Genomic DNA, 18,234 nt, shown 5'->3' on the forward strand with positions numbered 1-18,234 from the left:
CGTCCTTCTTGCGAACCAAGACAATAGGGGAGGCGTAGGGGCTACTACTCTCCCTAATAATCTGGGCCTCCAGAAGCTGGTTGATATGGGCCTTCACCTCCTCGTATTCTGATGGGGGAACACGCCTATACCTCTGCCACTCTGGAACATCATCGACAAGAGGTATATCATGAGAGAGAAGGTTCGTACACCCAAGGTCATCTTCATGAGCTGAGAAAACAGAGCTGTACTTGCACAACAAGGATTCTCCATGACTCCAGTAGGCAAGCTAACCACCTGAGCACCACTCAAGGACCCAAGACAAGTCCGAGGGTAAAGAAGAACTTCAGTGGTTCCTACATTCACCACTGGAATGTAAGCTGTGCCCCTGTTGACACGCACCAGGCACGGAGAAGCAAGAAGGCCAGCAGGCAACCCAGCCTCTGAAGGCTCAAACAGTGTGGTGTGACCAGGTTGATGTGCTGGACAGTTGCTAACAACCAGTTTCATTGACCTACCAGGTTTACGCACTGCCTGTGGACCTCGGACTCTCACCAAGCCATTTTGATGCATGGGAGCCTGATTGACTGCCTGCTGGCACACATGTAAGGCTCTGATGACTGCGTTCGGCCCCTGACATACAACAGGCAAGTCAAACAATGCGGAGCCATATTTCCCGAAGAGCTCCCGGTAGCAATGCCTGATCACATTCATCCCCAAGATACCAGGGACAGGGGACCCAGCCCCAGGTGGATCTTGGACCACAAGGACCCCGCAGCGGGGTATTACCTTATCACACAGGGTCACATCCAACTCCAAATAGCCAATGTATGGAATGGCTAAACCATTAGCGGCTCTTAACTCCAGCCAATTGCAAGACCGGAGGCGCTCGTGGCCCCAAGGGACGAAATGTTCATGGAAGAAACTTTCGGTAATGGTGGACACCATAGACCCAGTGTCCACCAGACAAGAAACTGAAACTCCACTGAACACAACTTCAGCAGTTGGACATGACAACATTAAACCAGCAATCTCACCTTCCTGTGAGCCTGTGGACTCCCCTACTGAGCTGTGGCTCTGCAGCTCAGCAGGCTTTAGTTTTCCGACAGAGAAGGAAAAGCATTAGGAGCCTGAGAAACAGAGCTAGCGCGAGCACGCAGGGGGACCTGTCCACCCCTACAGTCTCTCGCAAAGTGGCCTGGCTGTTGACACCTCCTGCATAGCAAAGTACCAGTCCGTTGGGTATTCCCATGTGACCGGGAAACCTGCAAAGAAGCTACTGTCTGTGTTAGCTGGTTGAGCTGTTCCTGTTGCCGTTTCAATAGATCCATGACTTCAGTAAGCTCTGACCGCTGGGGAACAGGGCGAGGAACGTCAAGGGAGCTGCCCTGAACCCCATACTGAAGGCCATAAGCTGAGGGGAGAGAATGACTTCGACCCCTAGACCCACCTGGGAGGCCCTCCCTCTCCCACCTGATAGCTTCACTGCGCACATTCAACAGTGGCAGTCGGCTGACGGCGGACATACTGCTTTAGCTCCCTGCGAAGAGAGCTATCAAGAACATGCTCTATGAACTGATCACGGAGAAGGACAGGTACATTTGGTATACCCTCAGGGGCAGACTGTTTTACCCGCTCCATTAAAGCCATGAGAGCCAAGGAGAATTCCAGCAAGGTCTCACCTTCGTGCTGCTTTCTGGAGAAAAAGCTTTGCTGCAAGGTGACGTAAGACTGGGAGCAACCATACAGCTCCCTCAAGATGCCAAGTACCTGAGCTGGGTCACTACGCTCTGTGCTGCTGCGAAATTTTATCTCCTCCTTAGCTTCTCCCTCTAAATGGTCGAAAATAAAGAGGGCCTGGTCAAAAGAGCTAAGATGGCGGAAACGCATACATGCCTCAATCTCCTCTATCCAGTCAGCTACTGCTATTCCACTCCTGCCATTGAACATGGGGCACTTACGGTCTCTGGGTACCACAACTAACCTCTCAGTCACAGCAGCAGCATTACCGGCTGATGGGGCGGGACCAGGTGGAGCACGGGGACCTGAGGCCGCTCCGCCAGGGCTGTCCCCAGAAGCGGCGCGCTCCTGAAGCAGCCGCTCATTGTCCGCTTTAAGCTGCAACACAAGCTCCCTCAGCTGCTGCACCTCTTCCTCCATTGAGACAATGACTCACCAGACTGGATACTTACAAAGCTGTTTTTATGACGATGGACAAAGACACCAGACGGACACTGCTGTTTTAGTTGTAGAAACAATAACACACAACCTGTTAGGCCACAGAAAAAGAAAGAAAATTAGATAGAAAGGAAAAAGGGAAAAAAAAGAAATCACGTCTCTGCCTTTAAACTGTGTTCATCCTGCCGACAACGCCAAAATGTGGCAGAGTAATCCTGTAACAGTACACTGTTACAGGATTACTTACTGGCAACACAGGTTCAATGTAACACAGGGCCAGAGACGTGATTCACATACAAAAATATATACTTTATTTTTGAGTTAAAAACACAATTTCTCTTTAAAAAAAAAAAGGGCTGGAACAAACAGAGGCAACCAAATAGTTCAGGGCTGGGGCTTACCACGGCAGCAGGAAACCAAGGAGGGAGAAACCAAATCAAACACCACCCGTGAAGCACACCAAATACTGAACTGTGAAAGCACCACCACCAGGAAAGGGACTGCCGCTTGCTTTGGCCCACAGCACCTGTAACACAAAGGAAGAATTAATTATTTTTGCCTCCTTAATCAATAAATGAAATCAAATACAAAACAGAATCAAGGTTGTAAGAAACAAACACAATCTTCCAAATTAACCAAAAGAAAGAAAAGAATAAACAATGAACAAAATGAAACAAGTCTTAAAGAGTAAAACTAGAGTCCCAAAATAAAGCAGACAAAATGGAAAGAACCAAAGCAAACAAAAGAGAGATTAAACGTGAATAAAGCCAAAACTGGGGAAAGTAAACAGATTCAAATTGAAATCACTAACAGAAAAGAAATCCAACAGTAATAAATTTAACAATTCTATAATTAACTGTGGCAAAACAAAATTAAAGGAAAACCTACATAACGAGGGACTGAATTAAATTAAACCATAACAGAAATCATAACCAGAGAACCAATACTAAAACAGCAGTGCCCGTCTCCTGATGGCTGATTAAGGCCGGCGTCCTCCACATAGCTGTTGCCGAACTGGTGAATATTGGAAGGAGAAAGCTGCACTTTTTAGGGGGGAATCTGTATGTAAATCAGAAAGGGAGCATGTGTCAGCCCGATGTTGCATGCTTTTAAGCACAAGCAAGACAAATGAGCCAGCTTACCCCGGCGCCGCTCCAAGCGCGTACCCACAGCCAGGCGGAGACCAGATCCAACGTGGTGTGCCGCACCACCCCGCCGGCCACGCCAACCACGGCGGTGAGGTTCCCTCGGCACAAGCTAATTGCTCCCCCCACAGCCACACCAGCCATGCTGCGCAGTGACAAGCAGATCAGTGAGACCAAGTAAGGTTCCCCATGAGACATTCAGGCAGGTGGGAAACACACGAACACAGTGACGGCCCACGCCAAACAATCCAGCCGCCTCGACCACGCCACCGACGCTCACTGCCAGGACCAGGGAAAGGGGGGCCAGCTCGGTGATGACACCCTTTTAAAGGTGCGCACCGACCAGCACCTCAAGTCCCTGGATGACTGACACAGCGCCCCACAGCGACTGGGAGTGCTCCAAAGGGCACCCGGTCACACCTACCCCCCCACTTTAGCGTCATCGCCCCGATGACGAACCCAAACAGTGTTTCTAACACCAAGGTCTAAACACAGCTGATTGTGCATTGGACACTGGCCCATAAAATGCAGCACCTACACCATCCATATGGCTTGCAGGTCACGGCAAATGGTTCACATTTGAATGCTGACCAGCTGTAGAGCGGAGTGTTCGACGCACAGTCTGATGGCTTTGGAGTGCTCCAAAGGGCACCCGGTCACATATATATATATATATATATATATATATATAGCCAACTCACCTTATATATATATATATATATATATATATATCTCACATTTGTCACTGCAGGCATGTTAGCATGTGGACATTACTCTATAACGTCTATACTATAACGTCTGAATCTGTGACGGCAGAGTATGTAGCCAAGCTCTCTATGACCTGTTCAACTCGGTCACAGGCATCAGACTCAGATATAACATTAGAATCCACCTGGGCAGCTAATTCTAACAGTGGTTAGTTTTAACTGTTAAGGAGTTCAAAAAAGCATCAGCTGAAGCCTGGCAGAACCTGGAACTATATAGCTTTGTATAGAAGTGACTGCAGTAACGCTGACGTGCTGACGTATTGCGGTAAGCGAGTTGTGTCATTTCCGGTGTTTCTGTGACAGCGTCTCTGTACTGCTCTGGTAAATTCTACTAGCCTGCTTTCTGCTTTCTCACTTCAGTTGCTTTAACATCTGCTTCAAGTCTTAACCCACAATAGTTCTGTTTAAGCACTTTTAGCTCTCCTCCTTTTTACGACTTCCCTGCTAATCTCTTAGCTGTTGTTTGCACATTACTAGCCTTGGTAGCTACATTAGCTTTACAGTTAGTGATGGCTTCTCCCTCTGCTCTTTCTTGCTCGCTATGCCTCTGCCTCCTTTAGCGACAGTGGTAATTGTAACAAGTGTAGCTTATTTGCTGCGTTGGAGGCGAGGCTTAGTGAACTAGAAGTGCAGCTCTGCACCATGGAAAACCATTCAGTAGCTGCAGTAGTTAGCCAGCCCCCTGTAGCTGGTACGGAGTCACATAGCATAGCCTCCGCTAGCGGTCCTCCGGTAACACCCGTACAGCCGGGAGGTTGGGTAACCGTTCGCCAGAGGCATAGCTCCAAGCCGAAGCTCACGGCTCACCACCAGCCTGTTCACGTTTCCAACCACTTTTCTCCACTCAGCGACACACCCGCTGACGATAAAACTCTGGTTATTGGCAGCTCTATTCTGAGAAACGTGAAGTTAGCAACACCAGCAGCCATAGTCAAATGTATCCCTGGGGCCAGAGCAGGCGACATTGAATCAAATTTAAAACTGCTGGCTAAAACTAAACGTAGATTCAGTAAGATTGTTATTCACGTCGGCGGCAATGACACCTGGTTACGCCAATCGGAAGTCACTAAAATTAATATTGCCTCGGTGTGTGAATATGCAAAAACGATGTTGCACTCCGTAATTTTCTCTGGACCCCTCCCACATCTGACCAGTGATAACATGTTTAGCTGCATGTCATCATTTAATCGCTGGCTGTCCAGGAGGTGTCCAGCAAACAATGTGGGTTTCGTTAATAATTGGCAAACTTTCTGGGGAAAACCTGGTCTTATTAGGAGAGACGGCATTCATCCCACTTTGGATGGAGCTGCTCTCATTTCTAGGAACCTGGCAAATTTTGTAAGTAATTCAAATCCCTGACAACCCACAGTTGAGATCAGGACTCAGAGTCACAGTCCTATACACTTCTCTGAGCTTCTAGTTCAGTTACCCACCCATAGTTTTCATAGTTTTATACAAACGGTGTCTGTCCCCTGACTACCTAAATTATTTAAATCCAAAATTAAACAAAGAGGAGTTGTGCATAACAACCTCATAAAAATTAAAACCTCTTCTGTGACAGAAAGACAAAACAGGAGAATTAAATGCGGACTGTTAAATATCAGGTCTCTATCGTCTAAAGCAGTGTTAGTAAATGAATTAATTTCAGATAATCATATTGATTTACTCAGTGTCACCGAAACCTGGCTATGTCCAGATGAATATGTTAGTCTAAATGAATCCACTCCTCCCAGTCATAACAATACCCACATTCCTCGAGGCAGCGGCTGAGAAGGGGGAGTTGCAGCCATTTTTAACTCTAGTCTGTTAATCAACCCTAAACCTAAACTAGATTATAATTCATTTGAAAGCCTCGTTCTTAGTCTTTTACATCCGACCTGGAAAACCTTGCAGCCACTTTTATTTGTTATAGTGTACCGTGCTCCTGGCCCGTATTCTGAATTTGTTTCTGAATTCTCAGAGTTTTTATCCAGTTTAGTTCTTAAATCAGATAAAGTTATTATTGTAGGCGATTTTAACATTCATGTCGACGTTGATAATGACTCCCTGGCTACTGCGTTTATTTCATTATTAGACTCCATTGGCTTCAGTCAGGGTGTACATGAACCCACTCACTGTTTTAACCATACCCTCGATCTAGTTCTGACGTATGGAATCGAAATTGATAACCTAACAGTCTTTCCACAGAATCCCTCGCTATCGGATCATTATTTGATTACTTTTGATTTCTTTTTACGCGATTACACACCACTCAGCAACAGTTACTATACAAGATGTTTATCAGATAGTGCTGTCGCAAAATTTAAGGAAATGATTACTCTGTCGTTAAATTCAATACCAAGTCCTTCAGTAACAGAGGTTTCCCGTGCCGACTTTAACCTCTCCCGAATTGATCATCTTGTCGATAGCGCCGTAGGCTCGCTGCGAACAACACTCAACACTCGACTCGACTAGAAGTTAACAAAGCAAAGAAAGTTCGCTCCTTGGTATAACTCTCAAACCTGTAAGTTAAAACAAATATCGCGAAAATTTGAAAGGAGGGCGGCACGGTGGTGTGGTGGTTAGCACTCTCGCCTCACAGCAAGAGGGTTGCCGGTTCGATCCCGGGCGTGGGAGCCCTTCTGTGCGGCGTTTGCATGTTCTCCCCGTGTCAGCGTGGGTTCTCTCCGGGCACTCCGGCTTCCTAAACAGTCCAAAGACATGCAGATTGGGGACTAGGTTAATTGGTAACTCTAAATTGTCCGTAGGTGTGAATGGTTGTTTGTCTCTATGTGTCAGCCCTGCGATAGTCTGGCGACCTGTCCAGGGTGTACCCTGCCTCTCGCCCGATGTCAGCTGGGATAGGCTCCAGCCCCCCCGCGACCCTCAAGAGGATGAAGCGATTAGAAGATGAATGAATGAATGAATTTGAAAGGAATTGACGATTAACCAAACTGGAAGAATCTCATTTAATCTGGGCAGACAGTCTCAAAACGTATAAGAGGGGCCTCCGCAATGCCAGAGCAAACTATTACTCAGCATTAATAGAAGAAAACAAGAATAACCCCAGGTTTCTTTTCAGCACTGTAGCCAGGCTGACTGAGAGTCAAAGCTCTATTGAGCTCTTGTATTCCTTTAGCCCTTAGCAGTAATGATTTCATGAGCTTTTTTAATGACAAAATTCTAACTATTAGAGGCAAAATTCATGACATCCTGTCCTCAGATAGTACCTATCTAACCTCAAACACAGCTGTAAGACCTCATATATATTTAGATTGCTTCGCCCCGATTTCTCTTCAAGAATTGACCGCAGTGATTTCTTCATCTAAATCATCAACGTGTCTCTTAGACCCCATCCCAACTAGGCTACTTAAGGACGTCTTACCTTTCGTTAACACTCATATATTAGATATGATCAATATATCCTTATTAACAGGCTATGTACCATAGTCATTTAAGGTAGGTGTAATTAAACCTCTCCTAAAAAAGCCCACCCTGGATCCAGAGGTGTTAGCCAACTATAGACCAATATCTAATCTTCTCTTTCTTTCAAAGATCGTTGAGAAAGTAGTCGCAGACCAGCTGTGTGATTTTCTCCATGATAATAATTTATTTGAGGAATTTCAGTCAGGATTGAGAGTGCATCATAGCACTGAGACAGCACTAGTTAATATTACAAATGACCTTCTGATTGCTTCAGACAAAGGACTTGTCTCTGTACTTGTTTTATTAGATCTTAGTGCAGCGTTTGACACAACTGACCATCAAGTTCTGCTACAGAGACTGGAACACTTAATTGGCCTAAAAGGTTCTGCACTAAGCTGGTTTAAATCTTATTTATCTGATTGTTTTCAGTTTGTTCACAATCATAACGAGTCATCCTTACGTACTAAAGTTTGTTTTGGAGTTCCGCAAGGTTCTGTGCTCGGACCAATCCTATTTACTCTATATATGCTTCCTTTAGGTAACATCATTAGAAATCACTCTGTAAATTTCCATTGTTATGCAGATGATACACAGTTGTATTTATCTATGAAGCCAGAAGAAAGTAATTAATTAACTCAACTTCATAATTGCCTTAAAGACATAAAAACCTGGATGAGCACCAATTTCCTGATGTTAAATTCAGACAAAACTGAAGTTATTGTTCTTGGCCCCAAACAACTCAGAGACTCTTTATCTGATGACATAGTTTCTCTAGATGGCATTGCTCTGGCCTCTAGCACTACCGTAAGAAACCTCGGAGTAACATTTGATCAAGATTTGTCTTTTAATTCTCATTTAAAACAAACCTCACGGACTGCATTTTTTCATTTGCGTAATATTGCAAAAATTAGGCTTATCCTGACCCGAAAAGATGCAGAAAAATTGGTCCACGCTTTTGTTACCTCAAGGCTGGATTACTGTAACTCTCTATTATCTGGTAGCTCTAGTAAGTCCTTAAAAACTCTCCAGCTAATTCAGAATGCAGCAGCACGTGTACTAACAGGAACTAAGAAACGTGATCATATTTCTCCTGTTTTAGCTTCTCTGCACTGGCTCCCTGTAAAATCCAGAATTGAATTTAAAATCCCACTGTTAACTTATAAAGCTCTAAATGGTCAAGCTCTGTCATATCTTAGAGAGCTCATAGTGCCATATTATCCCACCAGAACTCTGCGCTCTGAGAATGCAGGGTTACTCGTGGTCCCTAAAATCTCCAAAAGTAGATCAGGAGCCAGAGCCTTCAGCTATCAGGCTCCTCTCCTGTGGAATCATCTAAATGTTGCGGTCCGGGAGGCAGACATCGTCTCCACATTTAAGACTAGACTTAAGACTTTCCTCTTTGATAAAGCTTGTAGTTAGGGCTGGCTCAGGCTTGCCTTGTACCAGCCCCTAGTTAGGCTGACTTAGGCCTAGTCTGCTGGAGGACTTATTATTATTATATTATTACTTTCATTAATGTTGTTGTAAGCTACTGCCATTACCATCTATCCTGCATCTCTCTCTGTCTCATTTTTTTTTTTTTGGCCCGCCACCACCCCCCCACTTTTGGAAGACAACTTTATTTTTATTTACAGAACTAAAAAAATGTTAAACAACATAAGGAAGAAGTAAGGTAAATAATCAAACAGAAAGTAAATATTTGCATAGTAATACACCTTGTGTTGTTAACATTGATCTTTGATGGTAAACAAGTAGGAGGGTTATTGTGTGGCCTTACATATATACTGACAAACAGACCAGCAGACAGACAGACAAACAGACAGATAGATAGGTAGACAAAACAGACAGACAGACAGACAGACAGATGATGAGACGGACAGACAAATGGATAGACAAGGAGGTAGCCTAACTAATTGGGGATTTTTGTGTATATGCTGCACATGTGTATGTGTGTGTGATTGTGTGTGTGTGTGTGTGTGTGTAAGTATGTGTGTAATCTGTATTTATAAGTGCTTGTATATATGTGTGGATATTTCAGTGATAATGATGATATTAATAGCAACAGCAGCAAAGAAAGAATAAATAAATAAATAAAAATAAATAATAATAATAATAATAATAATAGAATAAATAAGAGGAAAAAAGAAAAAAAGAGAAGGAAAAAAAACGAGGTGTGTTGCAAGATTCTGTGGAATTGAGATCAGGCATTTGTAGAGATGGATTTTGAATAAATGTGGACCAAGTTTTGTTGAAACGGGGTATGCTGTGATTAATTGATGCAGACATTTTTTCTATTGTGATTTGATCTATTCACAGATTCTTCCAGTGTGTGATGTTCAGTTGATTTCTTGTTTTCCAGTTTAGGAGGACTGTTTTCTTGGCGACAGCTAGGGCTGTGAACAGTGTAGTTTTAATGTGATTATGTACTTGTACAGATGATAGAGTTGAGGGGATAGGGGAATGTGGCAGCCTAGTATATGTGGTAAGTGATCTGTGACTTGTATCCAAAATTGTCTAATTGGTGTACAGTGCCAGAGAACATGCATGTGGTGTGCTGTGTGCAATAAGTGCATCGATCTGATGTAGTGAAACCCATTTTATGTAATCTCTCACCTGTGTAGTGTGTTCTGTAGTTAACCTTAAATTGAATGAGTTGTAAATTTGGGATTTTGCAGTGAGTGAAGTTATTTTTGCATATTTGAGACCAGAAATCTGCATTTGGAGTGATGGAAAGATCCTGTTCCCACTTTGAGGTTGGGAGAAAAATTAAAGTGTCAGTAGTGTTTATGTAACCGGGATGAAAATCTATTTAATCCAAGGAGGACGTCCGTTATTTAATGGTTATTTTATGTTATGTTATGTTATGTTCATTATTAATATAACAAAGTCCGCCATATGAGTGCGTAAGTTCCGGTCACGTAGTGTTGCGTCGTCACGTACGTACCTGGAGGCCGCGGCTGTCCAATCGCGTCGCTCGTAGCGCCTGTTAAAAGCTGTCTGCTCCGTCTCTCATTCAGAAGGTGAGGGGAAGCATGCGGAGCAGCTGCTACAGGTCGGTCGCTACAAACAAATACTATTTTCACTCATAAATTTTTGGTTATATCATTCTAAATGCCGCCGTTACATCATTCAACCCTTTTAGACATCAACCAGCGTCGGGGAGGGATAAGTTGGTCGTGTGGTGCGTCGGATATATTCTGGAATTGGTGAGTCTGCCTGTTTGTTGTTAGCGTTAGCGTTAGCATTAGCATTAGCACATGTCAATGCATTTATATGGACTGGCTACGGCACACCTAGCTTCTAAATGCTAATGCTGGCTTTTGAATCCATAGTAATGAGTGTCATGAGATTGATGTGCCACTACAGCACAATTATAGAATGTTTACTTTGATTTGTGAATAATTTTGTGAATGTTGACATGTTATTTAAGAAATGAGTGACACTAATTTTTGAAGATTTGTCATGCTTATTTATGAAGTGGATTGATGTTAAGGTGTTTAAACCAAATGCACTTTATTGAGAGATGGTTATTCTGTTGTTGCTCATGAAGTATTGAATTATGTATTAATTATGGTGTACACTGAATATAACTAGTTAGTGAAATGTTTTATTGAAATATGGTCCTGTTTACATTATACAGGCTAGGTGCTTGTACGGACGCAGAATCGAATCGATGGCGAGCTAAGACACTGGCTTGGAGCCGAGCAGTCCCAGTTAAGAGCTCTCCTGGTCTGGTAGGAGGCTCTGGCAGCCTTGTTCCCCCCTCACCTTCTCTTACACCCACACACACACACACACACACACACACACACACACGCACTCGCACTTTGAGGCTTCTAGCCCATGGACAGTTGACATATTGGACTATACCTTTTGCGGCGCACATGCTGGACTGTTTTGAGCACCTCATCCTCTATGAATTCTGTGCCTTTGCGATACACAACATCGTGTGTGGAACTGCTGCCATATTGGCTACAACTGAGACTGGTTTTGATTTGAATGTTGTTGATGCATCAGACGTGTCAAGTGCACTTTTCTATTTAATTCATGTACTCTGCAGACTGTAAATATTGGTCACTGTATGTATTGTCACGCATTAATATATGGTACCAACCGCATCTGAAGTGCTATTTGTTGTGTTTTATTGTACCACTACCTCTAAGAATCGAACCTGTCTTCTGTAGACCTAGGCCCAAAAGCTAGCTTAATACTAATATAATAATCATACCATATCACCATAATTTAGCCTGTGTACTTGCTACATTTAGAAATGTATATATCCTTGAGAGTAATTTAACAGAGCTGGAAATCTTTGAAAATTCATCTATAATAATTGTTTGATCTTGCGTGTTAAATGTACTGTTGATTTTGGGGAGAATGGTGGACTTAAGCTGTAAGTAAAAGGAAAATTGATGATTTTGGAATCCTGTACAATATGGTGGAGATGTGTGATACCTTTGTGTTTCCATGACGTGAAGTTTAATGGTTTCCTGTTTATTGTAAAATCTGGGTTGTTCCATATTGGTGAGCGAGTGAATGGTGCAACCGTGGAGCCTTTGATAGGAAATATTTTCCACCAAGCTGTCAGAGCTGAGGCTATGGAAATATTCTGAAAACAAGTGTCATTTTTAATTGTTTGGCTGATGAATGGGAGCTCTGAAAGGTTTATATTCTTGCTTTATATTCTTCTATAGTGCCTGTTCGGTTTCTAACCAGTGAGAATCATGATGTGAAGAGGTGAGCCATTGTTTTAAGTATTTTAACTGACTTGACAAGTGATATAATTCAAAGTTGGGTGCATCTAGTCCTCCTTGAAACTTGGGTTTTTGTAGTGTTGACAGTTTTATACAAGGTGTTTTATTTTTCCAGTAGAATTGAGATATTGCTGTATTGAGGGAATTAAGCCAGGATAAATTTGGAATTGAAGGGATCATGGTGAATAGGTAATTAATTTTAGGGAGGACTGACATTTTTATTGTTGAGATTCTTTCTGACAGTGAGATTGGTAGATTTGTCCAGCAACTGAGGTCATTTTGTATTGATTTGAGTAATGGTGTGTAATTTAGATTGAACAGCTCTGACAGCTTGGGGGATATGTGGATTCCTAAATATTTAATATTTCCTATGGGAAGGTGAAACTGTGAGGTGAAGGCTGCCACATCCCTTTGGTCCATGCAGAGGGGTAGAATGGTAGATTTTGATAAGTTGATGGAGTAGCTGGATACAGATGAGAATGCTTTAATGACAGACATTCTTGTAGTGATGAGTAGGGTTCCTGGAGGAGGATCAACACATCGTCTGCATAGAGGATTGTTTTGTGTTCCGTGGATATTGATCTGATACCTTTTTGATGTTATTGTTTTGTCGTATGCTAGCTGCAAGTGGCTCCAAGAAAATTGCAAAAAGTGACGGAGAGAGTGGACATCTTTGTCTAGTGCCGTTGTGAAGCGTGAATTGTTGTGAAGTTAACCCATTAGTTGTGATAGTGGCTGTCAGTGAAGTCTATAGTGCCTTAATCCAGTTAATGAATGACTCTCAGAATCCAAATTTTTGTAATGTTGCGAATAGGAAGGACCAGTTGACTCTATCAAATGCTTTTTGTGCGTCTAATGAGAGGATTATGGTTTCGGTTTTCTTTTTGTTTGAGAGCTGCATTAGGTTAAATAATTTCCGTGTGTTCTAAGATGACTGCCTTCCTTTGATAAATCCGGTTTGGTCTGGATGTATTATGAAGGGAATGACTTTTTCAATTCTATTTCACAGTGCCTTGCTTATGATTTTAATGTCTGTTAATTAGTGAGAGAGGTCGGTAACTAGATAGGTGAGTAGGATCTTTGCCAGGTTTTAAAAGCAGGGTAATTACGGCTGTGTTTATCGTTGGAGGTATACTGTTGGTTATGAGGAATTCATCAATCATTCTGAGAAAAAGGGGTGAGATGATGGACCAGAAATGTTTATAGAACTCAGCAGGGAAGCCATCAGGACCGCATGCTCTATTATTTTCCATTTTATTGAGTGCGTTATGAAATTCAGCTGGGGTTAATGGTTGTTCAAGTAAATTAGTTTGTTCTGTTGTTAAATGGGGTACGTTAATATTATTGAGTGTAGTGGTATGAGATACCACTGCCACACTGAACGCAAGTCGTGGCTTCACCACGCCCTTTCTGGGCTATTAGCCTATCACCGTTCAGGCGAAGGGGATAAAGGAAGGCCGTGTCCCTCCTCCTGACCTCTCGCTTCCTGCCTCTTTACCCCGCCCACTTCCAGGTCGTTGTACTTGCCGCTCGCTGCAGAATACAGGTATGCACACCTTAGCACTGTATTTACATTCGGCTGCATGTTATGTATCTGAAACCGTAACCTTTTTATTAGGTCTGGCGTCTCACCTGCAGTCGAGGCGATTATCCAGGGTGGTCTATCGCTGCCGACTGGAGCATAGCCTGCTGCACGTGGGATACGCGTTGGCTGCCTTCCCCTGCCGCAGTGACTCTCTTCACCCCTCTCCCTCTTTGGGCGGACGCCGGTTCTACCCAGCTGGCTACCAGAACACACGGACGCTAAGCTAAGTAGGAGCATTGCTGTTTAATTATGGTCTTTTAGCCACGGTTACTGCTACCGCTGCTACTACGCTTAGCCACGGCTACTGCTGCCGCTACTGCCGCTGCTACTACTCTTAGCCACGGCTACTGCTGCCGCTGCTACCACTGCTACTACTGTTACTGCGGCTACTGCTGCTTCGCCGGCTTGGACTGGGCTTCCTGTCGGCTGTGTGTGTGTCAACCTGCTTCCTGCTGTTGGCTTGCTTTCCTGCTTCTGCGAGTGTGGTGCTGCTGGATGTGTGTGGCTGCCGCTCGTGCTGACCGGGCTCCCGATCAGTGGGACGCCACAAGCTCCATCAGAACTTTCAGCCACCCATCTGGACTGGGCTGTGTGTGTGTGCGTGTGTATGTGTGAGTGTTAATCAAGGTTTGGCTTAATTGTTTTATTTTCTTATTTAATTATTGGTCGATTCTCCTGAATTTCTTAGTTTAGTTCCTTGTTTTGTTTTGGGGAATTTATTGTAATTAAGTTTCATTTGGGAGGGGAACTCCTCATTTTGAGTCCTCAGTTATTTGTGTATATCAGCTATGATGATTAACTGTTGGGTTGATATCTCTGGCCAGAGACTCCTTAGTTTCCTTTTGTGGTTCTTTTGTTGGTTGATTTATTATTGATCTAAATCCATACTTGTCAGTTTATTAATTCATTACAGTTTGTTTCCTTATGTTACGGGAGATTGTTTGTTTTCTTTCTTTTTTATCCTTGAGCCTTGACTCTGTCTCTCCTTTTTCCCTACAGCTGAAGGCCGACGGTGGTGGTGGTGGTTTCCCTGGGTGGTGGGGATCCCCTGTGTGCTGTGTGACCCCTGTTCGAGATTTGCTTTGTGTACACTTCACGTTTTTGTTGGGGTGTTCTCCCTTTTCTTTTGGACTTCACTCCCCCTTGTCACCCCCTCCTCCAGCCGGTAAGCCTCAGTCTGTGTCCCCTTCCTTTAGTTGGGCTCTCTTCTCCTTTTTGGTTATTGTGCCAAACCCCGTTGTTTTAATAAATAAAATATTTTTTTTATGATCATTGAACTCCGTCTCCTCCTCTGGTGATAGTTCACCTTTAATATGGGTCCTTGGGCCCTACCCCAAGGTGGCGTTGTCGGTAAAGAGATCCTCTACTATATAAATTAATAATCATTCCCTCGTGTTGCCACATGAGGAATTGATGTATGTCAGAAGCATTTGGGTTGTGAGAGGATGTGTATAAATCTTGATTCTTAAATACAGTGTTTATCTTTTGGATTATGGTATGGCTTCCCTGCTGAGTCTTTAATTACTGTTATAGTTGTTCTATCTTTATTTTGTTTAACCATATTTGCCGGATATGTGGTTGATTTATTACTGTTTTGAGATGTATTAAGTCTGAGTCTTTCAATAAGAAACTTCTTTTTTTTATTTAACAGATTGTTCAGTTCTATTTTGTATTTCTGTAGTTCGCAAAAAATGTTATCAGTAGGATTGGTTACATGAGCGTTTTCAAGTTCTTTAATTTTCTTTTCCATTTCCAGTTGTGACTTTGTGTCTTTTCGTTTTTTGTATGATGAGTATGAAATTATTTTACCTCTTAAAACAGCTTTCCCGGTTTGCCAGAGTAGAGTTGGCGAGGTATTTGGAGAGTCATTCATTTCCATAAAGAATGTCCACTGTCTCTTAAAATAACTGTCAAATTCTTGATCCTCTAGCAGTGATGTGTTGAACCTCCATCTGGAAGAAGTACTGAAAGTTGTCTTTGTGTGCAGTTTAACCGAGACTAGTGCGGGATCACTGATTGTGTTTGGATGGATTTGTGTTTCAAATATGTCAGAATGTAATGAGTTGCTAGTGAGAAAAGTCAATTCTAGAGTTTGTATGGTGTACTTTTGAAAAATGGGTGTATTCTCTGTCATTAGGATGATTTAGCCTCCAGTTATCACCACGACCACAATCCTCCATATACTGTTTTAAAACGATAGTAGATTTAAGTGTTCTGATATTTCCTGTTGTGTTTGATTTATCTATTGTTGGATCAAGTATTGTATTGAAATCTCCACCTATGATTAAGTCTGAGCTGGGTAGGTTTTTAAGGATAGAGAAAAGACTGAAAGAAAGAGGGGTCATCATTATTAGGGCCATAAAGATTAACTATTGTGAGAGGGTTGCTATCAGTGGATATGTTAATAATAATATATCGTCCTTCCGGATCTGAAATTGTGTTATTGTGATTGAATTTAACTTTGTTATTAATCATAATTGCAACCCCTCTTTGTCCTGAATTGTAATTTGAAGTAAAGATATGAGGAAAATGTGTAGATTTCAGAACAGTGTTTCTAATATCAGTTAAATGAGTTTCTGGCAATAGACAAATGTCAGCTTGTATTTTGAGCAAATGATTAATGACTTTTAGTTGTTTTGCCTCACTCCCAATTCCACATATGTTCCAGCTTACAAATTTAATTGTGGACATGATTCAATAAACAGAAATATGTGTGCTTTGTTTTGTTTTCTTTTTTTTTTTCTTGCTGTGTTTTTGAGAAAAAGTAATAAAGTGACTTGATTTGATTTATATGTGTGTGTGTGTGTGTGTGTGTGTGTGTGTGTGTGTGTGTTGATTCCTCCCCATTCATAACATTAAACATTTCCCCTTGACCCGTCCCAGCCCCTCCCCCATGTTCCCAATGCCCTCCTGCAGGTAAAAACACAAAACAAAGCGATCAATACATAAGACAAAAAACGGGATAAGGGGATTAAACATTATCCGACGAGAGAGAAAACAAAAACCAAACAAGACGAACAAACAGACAGAACAAAAAAAAGAAAAAAATTAAGGAAGAAAGCAAGCAAGAAAAAAAAGATATGTATCAGCCATACCCTAGCTGCATAATTTGAAGTCACTTAGAATGAGAAGGAAATGCAAAAAGAAAAAAAAGGAAAAGAAAAAGAACGATTGAAGAAAAGGAAAACCGTGGACTACATCACCGTAACGAATCTGCAGTTTCTTATCACAGCATAGCCCGGACTTGTTGACAAGTATCCATGGTAACCCGTCGCTCTGACGTTTGATGTATGCGACTGTTTACATGAGCAAACAGCAACAAGTTGAAATTTTACCGGCTCGCGTTTACATCTCCTCCACCAAGCCAGTAAGTAATTTCGGGGTTACTGTGGAGCTTCCCGTCGATGTAAAGTTTGTCAATGACAAGACGGACCTTTTTGTCATTTTTCCGTGCCTCTGTCATGGTGGGGTGAAGCAGCCATGGTGGAGTTCACTTCTTCAAGATTGTTTACTTCGACTGTGAGTGAGGCGTTATCTTGCTTGAGGACTTCGATCAAAGAGTTGTTAAAGTCCATGGCTTATTTTAGATCCTCTGTCGTCTGACAACTTTTTTAGTAGATCTAGCTTCGTAAGTTGTTTTTCCATGGTGTTCATTGACTCTCTTATGCGAAGCAGATCTTCTGAAATGCTCGAGTCATCTTGTTCACTCGAGCTCAGCTGCGCTCTTCCACGCTTGCTATCGTGCCGATTAGACATATTGTCGTAGATCGTGTCGATATTAAGTTCCAAATCTTCAATGGATTCTTCCACGAACGATTCCAGTTTGGGTTGGTGAAGTCGGTGATAATTCAGTTTAGTTTTGCAGCATATCGGTTCGGCCGGTACAAAATGCTCCCATGAATCTTAGCGCTCAGTCCTTTCCAGATTTCTCTCTGTCTCTGTCTCTCTCTCTCTTTCTGTCTCATTGTGTCATACGGTTTACTGTTAATTTATTATGTTGATCTGTTCTGTATGACATCTATTGCTCGTCTGTCCGTCCTGGAAGAGGGATCCTTTCTCAGTTGCTCTTCCTGAGGTTTCTACCGTTTTTTTCCCCTGTTAAAGGGTTTTTTTTGGGGGAGTTTTTCCTTATCCGCTGTGAGGGTCCAAAGGACAGGGGGATGTCGTATGCTGTAAAGCCCTGCGAGGCAAATTGTGATTTGTGATATTGGGCTTTATAAATAAAATTGATTGATTGACTGCGAGCAATAGCACGTCACTCCAACAAGGAGTTGAAACTGCAGACCTGCTCTCTCGAGGTCCAACCATATGGTCCGTGTTGTGCCGTACAAGGATTTATAACAAAGGCCTACACTTTATCCATAAACTTTTGGGCCTACATGTAACAATCAAAGCCTGAGACCACATGTTGGCGCCCAAAA

At 42.6% G+C, this 18,234-nt stretch overlaps 1 long non-coding RNA gene across 1 annotated transcript; it reads left to right on the forward strand.

The window, feature by feature from the left end:
• Positions 1-10,489: 10,489 nt before the first annotated feature.
• LOC125890295 (uncharacterized) lies at positions 10,490-16,521 on the forward strand. Its single transcript, XR_007449535.1, has 3 exons — positions 10,490-10,526; positions 10,617-10,680; positions 11,115-16,521. It is a non-coding gene; the product is annotated as an uncharacterized LOC125890295 (long non-coding RNA).
• Positions 16,522-18,234: the final 1,713 nt, after the last annotated feature.

The sequence above is a fragment of the Epinephelus fuscoguttatus genome, linkage group LG6, assembly GCF_011397635.1.
Source record: "Epinephelus fuscoguttatus linkage group LG6, E.fuscoguttatus.final_Chr_v1".
NCBI lineage: Eukaryota > Metazoa > Chordata > Actinopteri > Perciformes > Serranidae > Epinephelus > Epinephelus fuscoguttatus.